Below are 21,195 nucleotides of genomic sequence, written 5' to 3'. Positions count from 1 at the left end.
TTATCTTATATAGGTGCTATTCTTCCCCACCCCCCGTTGTATTGGGATCCAGGAAGTGGGCGGGCAAAGCCCGTCCACTGCTAAAGGATTCCCCCCACCAGCCTAAGAGGGGGGTCCAAAGGACCTGGAAAGCCAAATAATTACGGGGGACAACTAATGAATAACAGGGACAGGGGTGCCGTCAAAGGGTCAAACGAAGGGAACCGGACGGGGATACCGAGCAGAGAACCCCGGACAGAGCCCACTGCTCCTCGAAGGTGTCAAGGGAGTCAGAGGACGCCGCCCAGAGGAACTCTGCCCGGATACGTGAACGGACCGAGGATCGGAAATAGGCCCTACCGTCACAGGAGACTCCGTCAGCCAACCTCCTCACCCTGGTTTTATAGATGGCCACTTTAGCCAGGGCCAGGAGGAGGTTGACCAGGAGGTCCCGTGGCTTGGTGGGGCCACGGACAGGGAGTGCATAGATAAGAAGGTGAGGGGAAAAGTGCAACCAAAATCTTAACAAAATATTCGTGAGGAGCCGGAATAGGGGCTGCAGCCTGGCGCACTCCAGGTAGACATGCGCCAGGGTTTCCCTCGCCGCAAAAGGGGCAGGTGTCCGGGATTGGGGTGAACCGCGCCACGTACACACCTATGCTCACGGCCCCGTGAAAGAGCCGCCAACTGATATCCCCGGTGGGCCTCGGAACCAAGGTGGAATAGGGTGGCAGGAGGTCCCACCACTTTGTGTCAGGGCAGGACACGAGGGTGAGGACGTAAAGGGTGTGGAGCACGAGCGTGGTATAGATGTTTCCTTGGCGTGGTCTGGAAACGGACCGGCTGCAGCTCATGTAGCCGGCTCACGGTGAAGGGGTGGGGGAGCGGTCGGGTCCACGGAGCAGGGGCGAGTAAACCCGAGCAGCGGGCGGCAAAGCGGCCCTCACCTCCTGAAGTACGTGCAGTGGAGTACGAGGTCTGGAGAGCCCCATGTGCTGAGCGAGCATCAGGGGATCCAGCCAGTCTCCCCGATCGTAGTCCAGGAGGTCTCCGACTCTTGTGACTTCTGCCAGGACCAACCTCCGGCGCACCACTGGGGACTCCGCCACCTGCACACGGAGCTGGGGGTTGTATAGCAGGGGCTCCACGAGGAGATCTTCCCCCACAGAGGCCGCCATGGACCTGGTCACTGTGAACAGTTTCCAGGTCTGGAGGAGGTCCTGGTAGAAGACCGGCAGTTCGCGGAAGACCTCTCGGATGGAGATAAAGGAGCTGCTGGTTATATCGGAGCCCCCGCAGGCGGCGCAAGAAGGCGCGTGCCAATACGCTCCACGCCGGACTACCTGCACAAAAAAGGAGCCTCTGCAGGGCCTGGAGGCCGAAGACACGGACCTGAGTGCGGAGACACTTTAGGTCCTGCCCTCCCTCCTCCAGGGGTAGATGGAGGGCCCCTGCAGAGACCCAGTGCAGTCCTGACCAGAAGAACTCCAGAATCAACGTCCGGAGGTTGGCCAGGAAATCCGGGGCCGGGACCAGGGTGTTGAGCCGGTACCAGAGCATGGACAGGAATAGTTGATTAAGCACCAGTGCCCTCCCTCGAAGGGAGAGACCCCCGTCCCAATTTTTCACACTTGCTATTTGGTCACTCTACCCCCCATAGGTCAGTGCACAGGGGAACCAAAGGGGGTGAGAGCCAGGATTAAGGGATTCATTTGCTTGAAGCTAGGTCACAGCAGTGCCTGGACAGTCTGCTGGAAGTCTGTGTCAATTTCTGGTGTCAGCCAAGAAGGAAATTGATAAATTGGAAAGAGTTCAGAGAAGAGCATCAAGAATGAGTAAAGGATTAGCAAACATGTCTTACAGTGAGAGACTCCAGAAGCTCAATCCATTTACCTTAACAAAGAGAAGGTAAATAAGTGACTTGATCAGTCTATAAGTACCTACATGAGGAACGCAAACTTGATAATGGGCTCTTCAATCTAGCAAACAAACGTTTAACAAAATCCAGTGGCCAGAAGCTGAAGCTGACAAATTAAGACTTGAATTAAGGCACACATTTATAATAGTGAGGGTAATTAATTATTGGAAAAACTTAACAAGAGTCGCAGTGGATTCCCCATCACAGGCTGTTTTTTAAATCAAGATTTGATCTTTTTCTAGGTCAAACAGGAATAAATTCAGGGATGTTCTCTTGCTTGTGTTATGCAGGAGGTCAGACTAGATGATCACAGTGATTCCTTCTGGTCTTGGGGCTTGTCTTCATGTACAGTGCTGCAGTGGCACAGCTGCAGCGCTTTACTGACGATGCTACTATGTTAACAGGAACGCTTCTCCCCTTGATGTAGTTAATCCACCTACCTGAGAGGCAGTAGCTATGGCCACAGGAGAAGCTTTCCCATCAACATAGTGTTGTTTGTATTCAGGGTTAGGTCAGTATAACTATGTCACACAAGTTCTATGGATTTTTCACACCCTGAGCAACGTAGTTATAGCAATAAAAGTCTGTTGTGTAGAGCTGGCTTTATAACCTATGTATCTGTGAACTTGCTACCTATTTTTAAAAGTGCCAACCAATTTGAGAAGGCTGCATTACTGTTTTGAAAGCCACTTTTTTTATTGGAAACCATTACAGATAAAAATATTTTGAGAATGATGCCTTGTCCACAGTGTCTAGCACTGGCCTATGTAACTATGTTATCTGAAACCATTTTGAAGTATTCTGTTAATTATGGTGCAACTTGAATACATAAGGAAAGCAATGCATCTTCCTCGAAGGATGTTACAATCTGGATAAAAAGTTTCAGAAAATAGTCAATTTCTGAGAGTAACACTGGCCACTCCCTCTCCTTTTTTTCCTCCCCCAACCATCCCTTATGTGTGCTTCTGACCCTGTATGTAAAAAAATATGGGAAACTCGAGATAGACAAGTCAGTCTCAAAGCAGCTAGGGACTACCTTCTTTTTTGAGATTCGAGAGAGTGGGATTGCTGGAAAATGTAGTGATGTTGTAGTCCTAGCTTGGGGCAAAACAAGCTAGGAGGTCAGGGAAGTATATGAATCCTGTCCTCTCCTAAGAGCACGTCTACATTGCAGGTGCTACTGCGGTGCAGCACCATCGTATAAATGCTTCCTACAGTGACAGAAGGGTTTTTCTATCGGTGTAGTTAATCCACCTCTCTGAGCTGCAGAAACTTATGTTGACAGAAGAATTCTGCCATCAATCTAGCTGTGTTTATACTGGGGGTTAAATAAGCTTCACTAGGTGCTCAGGGGTGTGAATTTTTCACACTTCTGAGCACTGTAGCTATGTTGCCCTAACTTTTAGGACCAAACAAGTCCGAAGTACAGAAACCTGGAAGGAGGTAAGTTGTACTGAGGGACTTGCCTGAAAATTATAAGGAAGTACAACAAGGTTTTTCATTGTTTTTCCTTTTGCTTTGGAATTTTTTTTCTTAAATGCAGGTATCTCTGACACTGGTCTCATCTGATTTCTAAGAAACTACAGACGAGCTGAGAGAGAAGGCAGCAAGGAAGCATCAGGAGTGGTCCTGAACAAGTACTTAGTGTGTGGTCCTGGAAAAGCATAGAGAGAGAGATTTTGGGCCAGTTGCTGGCTAACGGAAGTATGGGACTGTCAGGTTTGTGTCTGTGAGCAAGGAAACGATCTCCAGTTGTTTAGCTCCTCCCATGTTCAGGGAAACAGAACATTGTACTTTCTCTCTACATGAACAAGATTGCATTAAAGGTATTTGAACCCATCATAGATTTCTCCTCCTAACTGGAACAACCTGCAGGGCCCCAAACTGTGACTAGCCACTTAGGTCAAAAGTGGTAACACTAACTACAGTAAAAAGAAAAGGAGTACTTGTGGCACCTTAGAGACTAACAAATTTATTTGAGCATAAGCTTTCGTGAGCTACAGCTCACTTCATCGGATGCAAATAAATTTGTTAGTCTCTAAGGTGCATCAAGTACTCCTTTTCTTTTTGCGAATACAGACTAACACGGTTGCTACTCTGAAAACTAACTACAGTGAGAAACTGGAAAATCTAAGGCATTCCTCATATGCTGATCCCAAACTCTTCTTGGCATATAAGCCTCTCCCCAGAAATCCATCAGATCAGGAAAATAATCAACTCCTCTCAAATGTTGTCAAGAGCAATCTTCTTGCTTTCTGCTTAAACAGAATCAATCTTTCAGTTCCTCTTCTAAGGTGTTATTGTTGTCTCTTATCACCTACTTGTGACATCCATGTTCTGTGTCAATGTTCTCATTGTGGTTGCCTCTCATAGGTTGCGTGCCAACCTGTCACATAGCCAGTAGGACCATAGTAAATGGCTCTGAAGGAGAAGGTTGTCATTTGCAGTGCTCTCTTTTAGGCAGACAGCAGAAGCTGTAGCTAGCAGAGATAGTCAATAGCCACTAAGTCTTTCCAGGGCTCAACTCATTTGAGGTAATCTACCTTCATGGGCAAGTTTAAGACGAAACTCCTGTGAAGCTACAGATACACACTTCCCCCGACCCTCCAGCTTTATGTAATGAAAGTGCCTCAGGCCATTGGTGTTTGCTTTTGGAATATGCAGCTTTTCTTAAGCTTGGAGCCTTCCCAAAGTGACTTGGCTGTGAGCTTAATTGGAAACCCTTAATTCTCATTTCAAATACCTTGCCTCACCTTCCCTCCTCTCCCCAATTTCCCTCTAAGCCTGGAGCTTTGTGGAAGGAACATCTGGCTGTGATCCTCAATGCCTTGTTTCGAACATCATTAGTCCCTCAATTTTTCTGCCAGGACAAGTACCAGCAGAAACCCATTTTCATTATGCTCCATCTGCTTGGAGCAGAAAAGCTGTTGGCTGTAAACCTGCAGTGTGCAATGTCCTTGCCCAGATAGTCATTATGGAACAAAAATGGGTGCTTGCAGAAGAATTCTGAGACCTCAGGACCCAATAGAGGAAAAAACTATAGATAGTGCCCTGCTGCCAAATCCAGATCTTCAGTCTCTTCCAAATTCTGGGATCCTGGATTCACTCCTCATTCCTGGCATCTGCTGTGCAACGAAGATTCCCTCTCTCTTTGTCCCTTAACATGTCAGGCTATATTGAATAGCAAGTCCTAGGTATGTTGTTTGGTTCCTCAAAGAGTGGACAGGCTTTTTCTTCAGCCCTTGACCTTCACTTATTGTCATGGCCTTTTGGTGTTACCCAGTACTGCCACCCCCAAAGTTCAAAACTCATGATTCAAATGCCCCCCAAAATGAGATTTTTTTAAAAAAGAAAACCACTGTGATTCTTGGTTAGCTTTCAGACTCTTGTATGTATGTGGGGGCGGGGGGGTGGAGGAGGGTGACACCTACTGTTGTCATCTCTCAGTATACCGTAAGTAAAGTGACTTATTTTGGGGGGTGGGAAGGAGGCCACTGCAGGATCTCTGGATAGAAGATGCAATTGAGATAAAATTATAAACTTGCCTCAGATACTGCCCGATAGTGTAGAGGGCTTCAAACCCCAAATTTCCAATTCTCTGCACTCCCAGCCCTAGATCTGCCCCTTGGTCTCTGTGCACCTTGTCTCCTCCTGTAGCTATGGAGGCTCTTAACCTCCCTACCTCATCCTGAGGTGGCATGAGGGGTATCTCCAGAAATTCTTCACCCCTCACTCCTAAGCCTGGAGTTGTCTAGCTAGAGAAGAGCTGCCTGCCTCCCTTTTTTTCCTTTTTTCCATAAGGGAGGAGGAAGCAAGCTTCCCTGAACTGCTGGGTTCTCTCAGCTTCCTCCCCTCTTGGGACAATGGTATTGGCTGCTCCTTCCCCTACCCAGAAACTTCTGTGGGTCTTGGGGAGAGAGCTCTGCCTGCCAAAGGCAGCAGCTATGATTAGCTGTGCTTCGCCAGGAGCCAGGGAAGTAAGGAAGGCACCCAATAGGAGGCCCTTCCATCTTGGTAGATCTGAAAAGTCTACATGAGCAAAGAACTTCTTTCTCTTTCTCTCACCGAGACTGTCTGCAGCAATGGCCAAAATCCTGGCAACAAACTGTGAAAGTTGATAACACCTGTTGTACCTAACCTTTGAGGACATTAACAAGTGACCTTCATCTGTTACTGGCACTGTTTGTTGGCCTGAATGATGCCCTGTTTGGAACGTCCAGTTGTCCACTGGGTTTTCCTGAATTACCAGCATTTGTCTATGACTGGTTCTTCTTGTAGCTTCAGATGGCTGCCAGTGCCTGATTATCTGTCTCTGGCCAGCTGACAACACGTTCCTAGGAAATCTTCTGAAACATCGTTGATGAGAAAGGAGTTGTTAGCAGACAATGCTGAAGAAGAAGCTGATACCATTTAAAAGAGCAGGCAAATGAGCTCTCTGATGCATGCAGTGCTATTTCCACTTGTAAACATCTTCTGGCAAACTTGATCTTTGGTCAACAGACCAGTGGTCCAGTTGGACTATTAACATACAGAGGTAAAGGTTTATCATCACAAATATCTGTGCCATGGTAAGGATTCTAAACTATGTGTGATCCCATTAACTAGTTAGACTAGGCAAGATGTCATCATACAATCACCCACGTGGTAAATTATTTGATATGTTTTATCTGCTTGATAAATGGCATATCTGTATGGTCTGATTTGTCTTGACAGTCACTTCTATTTCAGCATTTTAAAAGTGTTTTTGTATGTTTTATCTGTATAATGTATAGGATGTGATGGGATCCCTGGGCTACAACCTTGAACTGAGGTACCATTATGGCCCCTTAACTCTCAAGCCTGGACTGTCTTTCACAAGGGTTTTCTAGTGACAACAGCAAACCCCTCCAGGCGCTGTTATCACTCAGTACAATAGCATGTGGAGCCCGACACCCAGCTAAATTGCATGAATGCTCCCTGAGATGCTCACAAATCACACAGAGAAAAGCACCAGCAAATCTCCCAAGCCCCCAGGCTTGCACCCCAGGACTGTATTGTCTTGCCCTGGTCAGAAGGCTGACCAGTGTAAGTTCATTACTGAGTCTGTCCCTCCCTCAGTGTGGTGAGGACACTCACTGGCCTTTGTAAACTGAGCTGAGATTTCCCAAGCACTTCAACCAAATCACACACTGTTTTAGGTAAAACACATAAGACAGATTTATTAACTACAGAAGGCAAAATATTTGAAGTCATTATAAGTCATAGGCACAAGAGGTCAGACATAGTTACCAAAGAAAATAAAATGTAAGAGTAAGCTTGCAGTCTAAATCCTGAACCTTATTAGACTATCAGTATTTGGATTAAGCAGTTTTTCTCACCCCACTGGCTGTTACAGGAAGGTTACTATCCTTAATATACAGGTTTCCCCTTTAAACCTGGGACCAGTCTCCTCAGTCCAAGTCATTGTCTTCCCCAATATTCTTGTTGCTTCCAGCGAAGGTGGGGGAGGAGAAAGGTAAAAGCATGATGCCACCATCCTCTATTTTATATCCTTAGTCCATGTGCCTGAAAAACACTAGCCCAGACACATCCTGGTGGGCTTTGCTGAGTCACATTTACTGAGCAATCCCCCATCATGTGCTACTTGAGCAGCTGTCTTACCGCATTGTAAATCCCTTGTTTACAACTCCCATGCTGATTAATGATCATTTAACACCCTCTTGGGAGTGAATCACCTTGGTGGACGCCCCTCAAATATACAACATATTTCAGTAACAATCATACAACAAAATCTCAAAATATGTATGTCAAGGCTGATTCCCCACTCTGGCACTTCAAGTGCAGAAGGTGGGGGCCTGCAAGGATTTTAAAAAATAATACTGGCCACTCCAGGCTGGTATTAAACTCCGAAGGTCACACCTTCTCTCTGACCTTGGATGGGTAGATGCTACCACCACCCAAGTGCAGTCCCCGTCCCCATTTTGATAATCCAGGAAGGAACACTTGGGAATTCCTTCCTGTGGGGTACCATCAAGCCCTTTCACGCCCCTTCCTGGGAAGAGCTGAGGGGAAAAAAAGGAAATCAGCTGTTGCCACCAGCTAATTAAACAATATATGCACAAATCTCTTAGGACACAAAAACCCAATCCTGTTCTTAAAAAACGTAAATTTTATTAAAACTAGAAAGAAAGAAAATACATCTGGAACTTAGGCTTTTGCCAGATTTAAAAAACCTCACTTACAAAATTTAAACATCAAGAATAACCTTCTTGAGATCCAATTTAAAGGTTATAAGGAAAACAAAAAGCATTTGGGGTTAGCACAGAGGATCCACAAGCCTTACAGAAAATAAAAGAAATAAACCTAATCACATCTTTCTAGACATTTCCTAATCTGCTTACATATTTGGGTAGTTCTAGGTATAATCTGATGATTTCCATACCTGGCAAAAGCTTTTTACAGCATAGTCATAGCCCTGACTTTGCTCTGTTCCCTCTCTCCAGAAAACAACCACAAAACACAAAGGGAAAGCTTTTTTCCCAATTTTAAAAAGTTCTAGCCCTCCCATTAGCTCTTTTGGTCAGATGCCCACTCCTTTGCTTTTAGCTGTGGGCTTGTTAACCCTTTACAGGTAAAGCAAGTACAGAACAAACACCAAAAGGAATTCCATAGCCAACTGGGTGGCTGGATGTCCACAAAAGGGAGCTATCCCCACTCTCATTTATCAAAATGTATATCGTTAGTGTGTACGAAATTAACAGAACAATGCGTTCCAGCAGATCATGACCTTTCATATGATATCTTACATGGCATGCTTTGTATGAAATATATCATATTTATGTGATGGGGTAAATATGGGGGTTCCAGGGTGCTGCTTTGAGGTACAGAGTGCCACATGGGTACCTTTTCAAATTTCTGGAAAAGGACAAGAAGGTTATAATGCTGGATTGTTCCAAAGATCTCTTAATTTCCCTGTAGTTTCTAAACTTTATTATTTTATTGTAATTTGAAACTTCACTGACCCAACCTTGGAGCACCAGTGGGTTTGGGGTATTCTATAATCCTGTATTGCAAATCTTCAGGCCAGAGATCACCTGCGGCTCACTTCTCAATTGCAATCAGGGAGTCAGCCCTGCAGCACAATTCTAACTAGTACAAGTGCAGTGTGAACTTGTTCACTTTCTGTTATGGAGATGATAATCCTAATTATGGCCTCATATTGGTATGAACAACTGCACGGCCAATATCTCTTTCCCTATGTGCCATCTGCATTTATTTGATTTTCTTTCACTCTTACAGATGTAAGACCACAATGTATCCATGGGACATTTTGTACATGGTATTAATTTTTTATGTTGAAACACCTGCCTCCATTCAGTACTCTTCAAGGAAGGCACCCTAATATCTCTGATAGGATGGCAGACTCTTGGCCTCTGCTCAGGCATGCAGGGCTCTTCTGCTGAGACTTCCTGATACTCGGGGATTAAACTCTGCATAGAGTATGCAGAGGTATTTTTTTGTTGAGTCAGTCTGGAGTTCCAAGCAGGTGTATCCATCTAGCTCCATTCTAGACATGTAAGAGGGGTTGAGGTTTCACTCTAAAGTTGTGGTCTCTCAAGGAAACTATGGGAACATCTGAATGTGGGGCAAAAGCTTAACACAACATTTATGGGGTTTTTTAAAGTTAAGTTTGGGCCATGCCCTGTGTGTATATAGCCTCTATTCAGAACTAGGAGCAACTCCAACTGTTCAGTCAGACTTCTACTATAGGAAGTGCTGTTTTTGCTGTGTAGCATGTGTGCTAATAAAATTATCAGTTTCTTAAAAACTGTGCATACTTTCTCATTAGTAGAAATCTGTTCTGAAGTTTGAGACACAGAAGATAGTACAGCAAAAGTTGTGTTATCTGGCACTTTACCACCCAGAAAGCTCTATAAATTGGCATTTCTGATCTTCATTGAAAGTCTGGTTTATCGTCCAGTTGGTGCGGGGCCAGCAGGCTCCCTACCTGGCTCCGCGTGGCTCTCTGGAAGTGGCAAAATGTCCCTGCTGCTCCTAGGTGGAGGAACAGCCATGAAGGGTTTGGAGTACGAGCTGTTCCTAGGCAGAGGCATGGCAGGCATCTCCACCCACAGGCGCTGCCCCCGCAGCGCCCATTGACCAGGAACCAGCCAATGGGAGCTGCAGAGCCAGCGCTTGGGGCGGGGCAGCGGCAGCACGCAGAGCTGCCTAGATACGCCTCTGCCTAGGAGTAGCAGGGACATGTCGCTGCTTGTGGGGAGCTGCCCAAGGTGAGTGCCGGCCAGATCTGGCACCCTGCACCCCCGCAACCCAACCCCCTGTCCCATGCTCCGTCCTGCACCCAAACTCCCTCCCCGAGCCTGCGCCCCGCACCCCCTCATGCGCCCTGGCGTGAGTCCCCTCTCACACCCAAACTCCCTCCCTCTTAGTTAACTGGAATTTTTTACTTATCGGCACCTCCCATTCCCACAACATGCCGGATACCAAAGCTTTTACTGCACAAAGAAAAGTTTCAGACTTGTTCCTGAAATCTGTGTGCATATTCTCGGACTCCACTCTCTCCCATTGCACATCAGTTGCAATGCTCCAGTGCTAGGCTTCAGTCTGAAGAAATGTCATCTTGCATAGCACACTTAGCATGCTTATGGAAGTAGGAAGTAACACAATTAAATGGGCTGTTTGTTATAACCTAAACATCTCTATTAGCCAACTCTGCCAGTAAAATGGAAGCACTGTAATCCTTAATATGAATCATTCTTTATGTGGCAGAGCGCTGACTTCATTCAGAGACTGATCTGAGATGTCAAGTTACAGAAACACATCATTTACTTTATTTGAAGCGCTCACTTTCCTTACAACCAAGCTGACAACATACACAGACACATAGTACAATTTTCCAGCCAGCTTACAGTATCAGTCTCTGAAATAAACATGCCAGTTCAGTGTTGCATTTTCCAGTTTTTCAGGCTGAAACCATTATCATTTAAAACTTAAAACTACAATACCCACCTGGTGAAATGAAGAAACACATTGACAGAGCCAGAAGGGTACCCAGAAGTCGCCTACTACAAGACAGGCCCAACAAAGAAAGTAACAGAACGCCACTAACCTACTGCCCCCAACTAAAACCTCTCCAGAGCATCATCAAGTATCTACAACCTATCCTGAAGGACGATCCCTCACTCTCACAGACCTTGTGAGACAGGCCAGTCCTCGCTTACAGACAGTCCCCCAACCAGAAGCAAATACTCACCAGCAACTGCACACAACACAACAAAAACACCAACCCAAGAACCAAACCCTGCAACAAACCCCGGTGCCAACTCTGTCCACATACCTATTCAAGGGACACCATCATAGGATCTAACCACATCAGCCACCCCATCAGGGGCTCATTCACCTGCACATCTACCAGTGTGATACATGCCATGTACATGTATATGGCATGTATCACATTGGTAGATGTGCAGGTGAACATGTACATTAGCCAAACCGGACAGTCTCTACGCAAAAGAATAAATGGACACAAATCTGACATCAGGAATTATAACATTCAATAACCAGTAGAGAACACTTCAGTCTCCCTGGTGACTCAATAACACACCTAAAAGTCGCAATTCTTCAACAAAAAATCTTCAGAAACTGACTCCAACGTGAAACTGCAAAACTGGAATTAATTTGCAAACTGGACACCATCAAATTAGGCCTGAATAAAGATTGGGAGTGGTTGGGTCATTACAAAACCTAATTTCCCCTATATTAATTTCCCCTCTACTGTTACTCACACCTTCTTGTCAACTGTTTGAAACGGGCCACTCTCATTACCACTACAAAAGTGATTTTTCCTCTCTGGGTATCCTACTGTTAATTGAATTGTCTCATTAGCAGTGACTTCCCATTTGGTGAGGCAACTTCCATCTTTTCATGTGCTGTGTATGTATACCTGCTACTGTATTTTCCACTCCATGCATCTGATGAAGTGGGTTCTAGCCAACAAAAGCTTATGCCCAAATACATTTGTTAGTCTCTAAGGTGCCACAAGGACTCCTCGGTTTTTTTGCTGATCCAGACTAACATGGCTACCACTCTGAAACCATTATCATTTAGTTGTTCAGTACTAGAACTCTCCTTGCTTTCTGAAATCATGGAACTCTTTAAACCAAGAGAAATAGCTAAAATGTGGGGAATGCCTGGACATTGATAGGCAGGTGGGAAGCTTTAAATTTGGAGTAAGTGCTGAATTTTAGTCACAAATAAGGCATTCTACTACTGTGTGGAATCCATGGTGAAAGTGTCAACATGGAAACAGAATGTAGAGAACACAGTCCTCCAGGAGTCACTGTATTGATTCCTGAGACGTATTTGTTATCTCACTTGAGTAAATCTCAAGACTTAGCTATTTTACTTGGCATACACTCCCGACCCAGGTGGGAGCACTATAGAGTCTGCCTATGCATGACATGGAAGCAGCATAGCTCAGGGAATAGTACACTGGACTGCGCTCCTGGAGATATGTGTTCTATTTCTAGCCCTCTCTCTAGCCTGTTGTGTGATCTCGGGAGAGTTGCTTCACCTCTGTTAACTTCTACCCTTACTCTTATCTATTCAGAATGAAACTTGTCAGGGCAGGGCCTGTCACTTGTGCACAATGGGGCCCAATCTCAGTTGGGCCCTCTATGTGGTACTGTAATACAAGTGACTTTTTAGAACTCCATTAATACTAGCAGGTTGACTTCTATCACCTCCAGCAACAATTTTGCCCAAAGCGTCTGCTGCTGGATCCTGTATGTAAATAATTACCTCAGCTCCTTAGTTCACTATCCCATAGACTAACAAATGTCTCTGAAAGCCGTTCTCCTCTGAATTCTCGAGCTTCCTTACTCCAGTTTAGAGATTTTAAACAGGCTTCCTGTCAAAAGAAAAATGACAGGGAAACTATTTAGTCCAGCAATTTTATTTTGCCCACAGACTCACGGGACTGTCTTTCATCTGCCTCATTTAATAAAACACTTTAGTCCCCAAAAGGACTGTTAGTATGTTGAGGATGAAGAATAAATGGTTGCCTCATCAACAGGAAATACTCAACACATGGCTTTGCTTACCCTGTGACTTTGTTTCCCACTTTCACAGCACCAGTGCCAATGTGGTGCCAGCTCCAGCTATTTTGATATGATACAAAGGGTCTGGGCAGTGTGGGGCAGATGCCTCAGCACAATTCCTCTCTGTTGGAATGAGGAATTCTCTGCTGGAGCCTGCTCCTACCACAGCCATCTCAGCACTGGGTTTGGGGCAGAGCACAACTCCACTCAACCAGTCTACAACTGATATGTGCTCACCTAAAGAGGAAGAATGGTTCAGTGCTCTAGGGCACTAGCCTGGACTAACTGGTTTAATTCTCTTCTCTGCCATAGACTCCCTGTATGACCTTGGGCAAGTCCCTTTGCCTTTGTATATCATTTCTCCATCTGAGAAATGAGGATAATAGCACTGCCTTACCTCACAGGGGTATTGTAAAAATTGTGAGATGCTCAGATACTATAGCAATGGAAACCCTGTGAGTACCAGGGATAGATAGCCTTGTGTTAGAGCTGAGGGTGGGGAAGCCATCTTGTTTTGTGCAGATCTCATTGACCCAGATTTTCTCCTGACTATCTTCAAGTAACTAAGCAGGTTTACCAACGTTAAAATATCATCCTTTTTATTTTTCAAAAACTTCAAAGCAGTGCTTACTTTCCCTAAGTCCTACCAAATAAACTGCTTTTCAGGAAGCATTCTATTTGAAAAACTTGTCATAACTCTGATTGTTAGGCTGAAATATCACAAAAGGGTTGGGGCTCCATTTAGCTCCGCTAAAAAATTCTTAGTTTCTGAGCATGCTTCATGGACTTTTCAATTGCTGTACTTTTGATTTCTCCTTTCCTCAAACTAATGGTTAATTACACCTCAAAGACTGTCCAAGCTGTATTACAAGTTTCAAACATCAGTCACCTTCATTGAAGCACTGTTCAAAAAATGGGGATAAACTTTTTAGTCTTTTATTATATAATAAAAGTGTCTGTCTTTTATTTTCCCATAGCTCTGAAGTGCCTGAAAAAGATTCTGCTCAAATCAAACATAAAAACAAGTTGCACCTTCAACCAGCTAAAATTTCAGCCACAAGGATGAATGTTACAGAAAGTTATAAAAACAGGGGGATATAATAGAAGCTGTTTTACAACCTTAATAATAGCAAGTACCACCTACCCCATGGCTATCTGGGAAAACTACTGTATATATAGAGAGTTACATGATTCTGTTATATTGAAAGTGCAAAAAATAAAAAGATTTGTTATTTAAAACTGCAAGAGATAGTGTATCTCACCAAAAGGTTCTTATTACGGAGATGACAAACAAGATGTTTGTGACTTCATGGCACTTCCCATTAAATTTATCCAATCAGAAGTTACAACGTAATTCCAAAGGTATTATGTTCCAACTTTTTCTTGTATATAAGAGTTGAAAAGCAGTTCGGCTTTCCTGTTTTTAACTAGCTTGTATATGGTACAATTTCCTTTTTTAATGAAGCCTCAGGACTCCTAGTTTCTAATTTAGGGATGGAACACAATGAGTTATGCTGTGACTTTCAGTCATTGGAGAGCTCTTCTAATGTGTACTCACACCTACTGTTTGTCTTAGGAACACACTGGTTCCTTAACAATGCCCATCGCAACTAATTTGCAACTACAAAGTGTAAACATTGACTTCTAAAGTTTTTTAATAGAGCCCCATGCAACTTAATTATCCATTATTGGCACTTGTTTTCTAAGGTGATGAATCTGAGGAAATTAAACTTTGCAGGAGCAAGGTCTCTGGTGGCAACAAGATGGACAATTTCTTATTTCAAAGTAGAATGAAAGGGACTTCCGTGGGTCATGCAGCTCATCCCTCCTTTCCTTTCCATTAAAACGTCTCTTATTTAAACATCTTCTAGAATGTTCTCTCTAGTTCAGTTCAAACTTAAACTTCAAGTTTACCTTAGTAATGGATGAACCACTCAGAAACCCTGAACTGGATCAGAACTTCTTCAGAGTTTGAAAAAGTTCCCCCACTGCTTCTCTCCAGTGGGTCGCATGCTTTCACTGAAATCCATCTGGTAGCTTAGCAAGTCTTCTGATCTTTGAGCTAGCCGGTGTCCTCAGGTTCTTGAGTCCCAAGGTCTCCATGTGGTTTGAGGATAATGCAACCTGGATTCTGAGACTAATTTACCCTGGCCCAAGTGAAAGTACTTGAGCTCGATAAATCCCTACCACAACTCCATTGAGTTCAATGGGGTCACACCAAGGATGAATTTGGTAGATCTAGATTCTCCTCTAAATGTTTCCACCCACTTTGCACAGATGTAAATGACTACTTGTGACACATGGCCAGAAAGGGTTAAGCAACTTGTAGGTTAATTGACCCAGATTCAACCTTTAGGGATATATTGGTAGATAATATTTGTGTTTTTGTGTGTTTGTTAGAGGTTAATGTAATGTCTATGCTGTATTCTGTTAATTCAGAGATCAAAAGGATATCTTAACATTTAAATGCACTGTAAAATAGTGATATCACTGTATTCATCCCTCTTTGAAATGTACAGCAAATCACCAGCGGATGGTGGAAAACAGGCAATTGCCTTATGTTATTTCCTTTAGCTAATAACTAGTGATGCTTAGGAAATAGGCCTACTTCAAAGTCTCTATGATTGCCTATTGTTTGCCTATGGACTCTGAGCAGTCAAGAGAAGGCCTGGAACTGTTTAAAAACCCTTAGGTCCTGATCCCTTTTTATCTCAGATCTGCTTGATGCTTCATGCAGGGGAAGCTTAAGTTGTAAGACTGAGATCTCCAGTCCTATCTGGATCACCCTGAATATTGACATTGGAATATAACCTATGGACTAATTCTGAAAGAACTCTTTGCAACTGCAAAGCTCACCATCTCTACTATGAATCTGATCTCAGAACTGTACTCATGTCTGTCTGTATATTGATCTTTTAACCAATACTCTCTCTCTCTTTTCCTTTTAAATATATTTTAGTTTAGTTAATAAGAATTGGCTGTAAGCATGTATTTGAATAAGATCTAAAATAGTCATTAACCTGGGAGACAATGTGTCTGATCCTTTGGGATTGGTAGAAATTTCTTATATGATGAATACGATTTTCTGTAATTCCTCATCATATTTGACTTGGGTGTCTGGGTGGAAGCCTAAGTCCTAAGTGTTGCTTTAAGGGAACTGTACTGTTTTCTTCTGGGTAACCAGTAAAATATTATAGAAGGTGGTTTGGTAAATCTAATTATTGGAATATCCACCAGCTTTGAGGATTGTCTGCCCCATTCTTTGCAGCTCACCCTAATTGAGTAACTACAGTGTGGCTCCCTGGGACCCTGGTCACATTACTTCAAGGACTCTCATACACCAAGGACCTGATCAGATCACAGCAGAGAGCAGAACACGTGGGAAAGGGTAATGGTCCTCAGTGAAATACTGAAAGGGAGAAAGTATGTGGGGATAAGTGGTGGGGAGTGTCATGGAAGTGTTTTGATATTTGGAAGAGTAAGCAGTGAGGTAACCAGAAAAGGGAAGGACTAGGAAAGAGAAGGGCAAGGTGAATAACGTGAAGTGAAAAAGGGAGAGCATAAGAATGGCCATACTGGGTCAGACCAAAGGTACTTCTAGCTCAGTATCCTGTTTTCCGACAGTGGCCAATGCCAGGTGCCCCAGAGGGAATGAACAGAACAGGTAAAGATCAAGTGATCCATCTATGCCCTGTCGCCATTCCCAGCTTCTGGCAAACATAGGCTAAGGACACCATCCCTGCCCATCCTAGCTAATAGCCATTGATGGACCTATCCTCCATAAATTTAACTAGTTCTTTTTTGGATCCTGTTGTAGTCTTGGCCTTCACAATATCCTCTGGCAAAGAGTTCCACAAGTTGACTGTGTGTTGTGTGAAGACACAAAAAAGTTGGTGTTTGTTCAAACCTAAGGCGGGAAGCTCAACATCACTCAGTTGTATTGAAGACAATATACCCTTATTGGTTTTTATTGGTAAAGTTTTGCACAATAGTTTATCACAGGTGTGCATTCCCTGTGGATATCAAAAGCCACATATCCAGAGCCTTCATCCTAACTCATAAATGTCAGGATGGGGAGTAGAGCTAGAATATTGGAGGCAACCTATTGCTCCTTTGGGGCCTAATCCAAATCTCTTTGAAGCAAATGGGGGTGTTTCCATTAACTTTAATTAACTGTGTATCAGGCCCTTAGCTGGCAACATAGTGTACTCATGCTGATAAAACTTCTACTGCACCCCCACTTGCTATACAAAACTGACGCAGGTACTCTTATAGTTTATAAAGGGTTTATACATGATAGAAATGTTAATAAATGATATAAGGAGTAGGTGTTAGAGATTATTATTAACACATCCATAAAAAGTGTTTGATAATCAACCTATCTAGAGTCCACCTGGCTGCTTACCATCTATAAAAGTTACCGTGATCCATATAACATGATCATAACACCTATTAATCACTTATTAATGCTTCAAAAATGTATCCTTAATGTACAGTGTGATTAAAAACTCTTAAATGCTCAAGATTTTAATACTTCACGGGGACTATTATCCTCTGTCTGTGAAACCAGCTGCCTTAGTTCCAAGGAGTCCAGCTGTACAAAGCACGGAGAGGAAAATTTAGAAAAAATTCAAATGATCTAAAGTCTTTCTTTTAGACATAAAAAAACTCGCAGCATCAAGCTGTGATATTGGGACCTTCCAGGGCTGGAAGCAAGTCTTGGACCCCAGTGATACTGGATTTCCCCACTAAGAAATCTCCCAGTTTTAGACATGATGGGTCATGGATATCTGACCTTCAATTTGTCACGGGTTCAATACTAATAGTATCTGTCCTGGGTCTCAGGCCAGGGTAATTCTGAGGGGAAATTTACCCCTGAGGAGAATGTGGAAAACATTCCTCAGGCATACTGCTGAGGCATACTGCTGGTTTGACTTTGTCAAGTTTGAAACTGCTCTGGGTTCCAGAAAGTTTGAAGGTTCTTGAGAGGATGGAGATAGCTCGGTAGGCAGAATGCAGATGAGGTGCATGATAAATGCAATTGCTCATATTGTTCCACTGTCAGGTTTTGGAGTGCAATCCAGACCAGTGAGAGGTCGTGTCACTGTCTGCCCTGTAACCATAGGGGCCAACTTCTCATGGTGCCGGTGGGTACTCGCGCCCCGGCCCCGCCTCAACTCCACCCCTGCCCCGCCCCCATCCAAACCCCTTCCCCAAAGTCCCCACCCCAACTCTGCCCCCTCCATGTCCCTATTGGGCCCCTTCCCCAAATTCCTGCCCCAGCCCCACCTCTTCCCCACCTCCTCCCCTGAGTGTGCTGCATTCCTGCTCTTCCCCACTCCCTCCCACAGCGCAGGGAACTAGGGGGAGAAGCAGGGAAGGCATGCTCAGAAGAGGAGGCAGAGGCAGAGGTGAACTTGGATGGTGGGGCGAGGCGGGGAACTGCCAGTGGATGCAGGGCACCCACCCATTTTTCCCTGTGGGTGCTCCAGCCCCGGAGCATCCACAGAGTTGGCGCCTATGCCTGTAACCCTATGTGCCTTAAAATGTGCTGCTGCTGCTGTAGCTCCCTGGCCTGGATGCTCCCAGCCAGCAGACAAGCATGCATTGAGTATCTGTGTGATAAACAGCCTGGATCAGCAACTCTGACTCCAACAGCCTGCTTGTTACACCACAGCCACACTCTGGTCTCCACCAACCTTGGTTATTACTAGCCAAGTGACCCCAATGCATGCCTACTCCCGAATTTCCCCAAAACCATCTGCCCTGAAATATCCAGCCCTCTCCTGGATCACTCAGAGCAAAAATGAAGTTCTTTTGCTCCTCTAAAGAAGGGATACCGAGCAGCTTGCCACTTTAACTGGAGTTAACAATCACTTCCATTCAAATACAGTACTGGACTGGTTTAGACTAAAATAAAACAAGATTATTAACAAAAGGGCATAGGTTAAGTGATGCCAAGTAAAAGAAATAAAAGTAGAGATGGTTAAAACAAACACAAGTGAAAAGCATGCATCTAAAAGTCTAAAACTTAATCTAGCAAGACACAGTCTTTGTGTAAGATGGCTTCTCTCACCAATCATTGTCCAGCATGGCTGACTGTCTTTGGACCTGTCACAGAAGTACAGGGTGCTAGTTCCCCTCATCTTCCTGGGTGAAAGATAACTTGGGGTTCTTTGCTCCTCTTTCTTATAGTTCTGTGAACCTTTGAAATGGATTCTTCTGAAGGCTCCCCCTCCAAAAAAAGTTCACTCAAGCTGTGAGGAAGGAGACATTGAATCTGGTGGTGAAGGAAGCTCCATACTGGTTTCTTTCCCTGCTGGTGTTTGTTGTAATGCAAATTGGTCTGTTCCTGTCCTCTCCAATGCAAATGAATGGCCACTTGGCATATAATTGCCAATTGATTCTGATGATACCTGGCTGGAGACATTGGCTTGTCCTTTGTCTGGGAGAAACCTGTTTACCCCCTATCCAGACTTGTCTAATAAACACATTTTAGTTCCACATTTTCTTCACATTTGTATGGTCCCTTGGGTGTTTAGCATACACTTCCCACACAGGAATATTAATAATCAGTGTATTATTAGTTTTTCAGTGATACCTTACATGATACATATCAGATATGACATTAATGAACTGGGCTTCACTGAACTGATCAGGCCAGCTGAAACTCACTACCAGATACCAGTGAGCCCCTTGCCCTCTTGCATTGGGATGCTGATAGGGACTCATCCACTGTCTACATCACATACTTGGAGATGTCAATTCCATAGTTGCATGATACTTATTTGTCATGTACCTTTCACTGCATCACCTGCCCACTAATCCACCTGCCCCACTTCACATCCATGGATGTGATAAATTGCAGAAACATATGACAAGCTGGATTTAAGATGCGGATGAAACTAATTTGAAAATGAATATCTGTGGATAACTCTTGTGAGTAAAGGGCTTTAATCCTTAGTGATGAACATGCTGAATATGTCCAACCTGAAATTTCAGCTTTTTGAGCCTTGAATAACAAAGCATTTTAACTATTTTTAAAATTCAGTATGTCTTTTCTTCACCCTCACTGTAGCTTAAATATTAGTAATGGGATCTTGTTCAAATTTTCACCAGTGTGCAGAATTTGAGGGGGTCAGAGAAGTTGAGACTGATTAGGGGCACTGAAAAATTCCTGTGGAGATACTGAAATGACTGGGATTGTTTATCTTGAAAAGGAGACCCACATAGGGAACATGCTGATAAAAGTATATTAAAAATGAATGGTCTAGAGAGTGTAGATCAGGAAGGTCTGTTCTCTTTCTCCTGTAACCCAGGAACAATGGAAAATTCAGTGATGCCAAAAGGTTGTAAGTTCAAAACTGACAAAAGAATCTTTCTTCCCCACTCACTGTGTCATTAGATTGCAGAACTCACAGCCACAGGTTCAAAGAGGGATTGGATTTATATATGGATAACAAGAATATCTAGAGCAATAGGCAATGATAAAAGTTTTGGAATCTGTACAAAGTCTCATGCTTCAGGTCTCCCAATTAGTAGGGATTAGAATAATAACTTCATTTGAGGGTGGGCAGCTTATTCCAACTCTTCCCACTATGGAGTTTCTTCTTGCACCTTCCTCTGAAGCATCTGGTGCTGGCCAGTGTCAGAGCCAGGATACTTGGCTAGAAGGACCACTAGCCTGTTCCAGAGTGACAATTCCTGTGGCAGTCCAAAAGGGAAATTTCTGTCATGACTTGAGAAACTGAAAGCAGGGGACTGACTTCACAGCTTCCTTGCACTTTGTAGAGTCAGTTATACCTGAGTAAAATGGTACCAACCCAGGGTAATAGTATTTTACACCCACTTCACCCTTTGTGGAGATGACTACACAAAAGCGCAAGTTGTGAAGCTGGCCCCAAATGCTTTAAGGAGAGTCCCGTATATGGGCATAGATCTGACCCAGGTGTCCTGGAAGAATAGTTATGGACCTCCACCCAAAGACAAATCTTCAGACATAGATCCAGGGACATAAGCCATCATATACTTTGCTTCTCTTATGGCATGCACAGATTTGCTAAAAGTTTCCTGGTAGGTGCTTTTTCTCTAAATGAATAGAACTTTTCATTTTATATATTCCTCACTGTTTATCACAACATGAAAAATAATACTAAAATTGTCTAGTCACTGCATACATCCCTGAGATATTTCTGTGAA

Source organism: Dermochelys coriacea, chromosome 1, assembly GCF_009764565.3.
Source record: "Dermochelys coriacea isolate rDerCor1 chromosome 1, rDerCor1.pri.v4, whole genome shotgun sequence".
Taxonomy (NCBI): domain Eukaryota; kingdom Metazoa; phylum Chordata; order Testudines; family Dermochelyidae; genus Dermochelys; species Dermochelys coriacea.
This window is presented reverse-complemented; position numbering follows the sequence as displayed.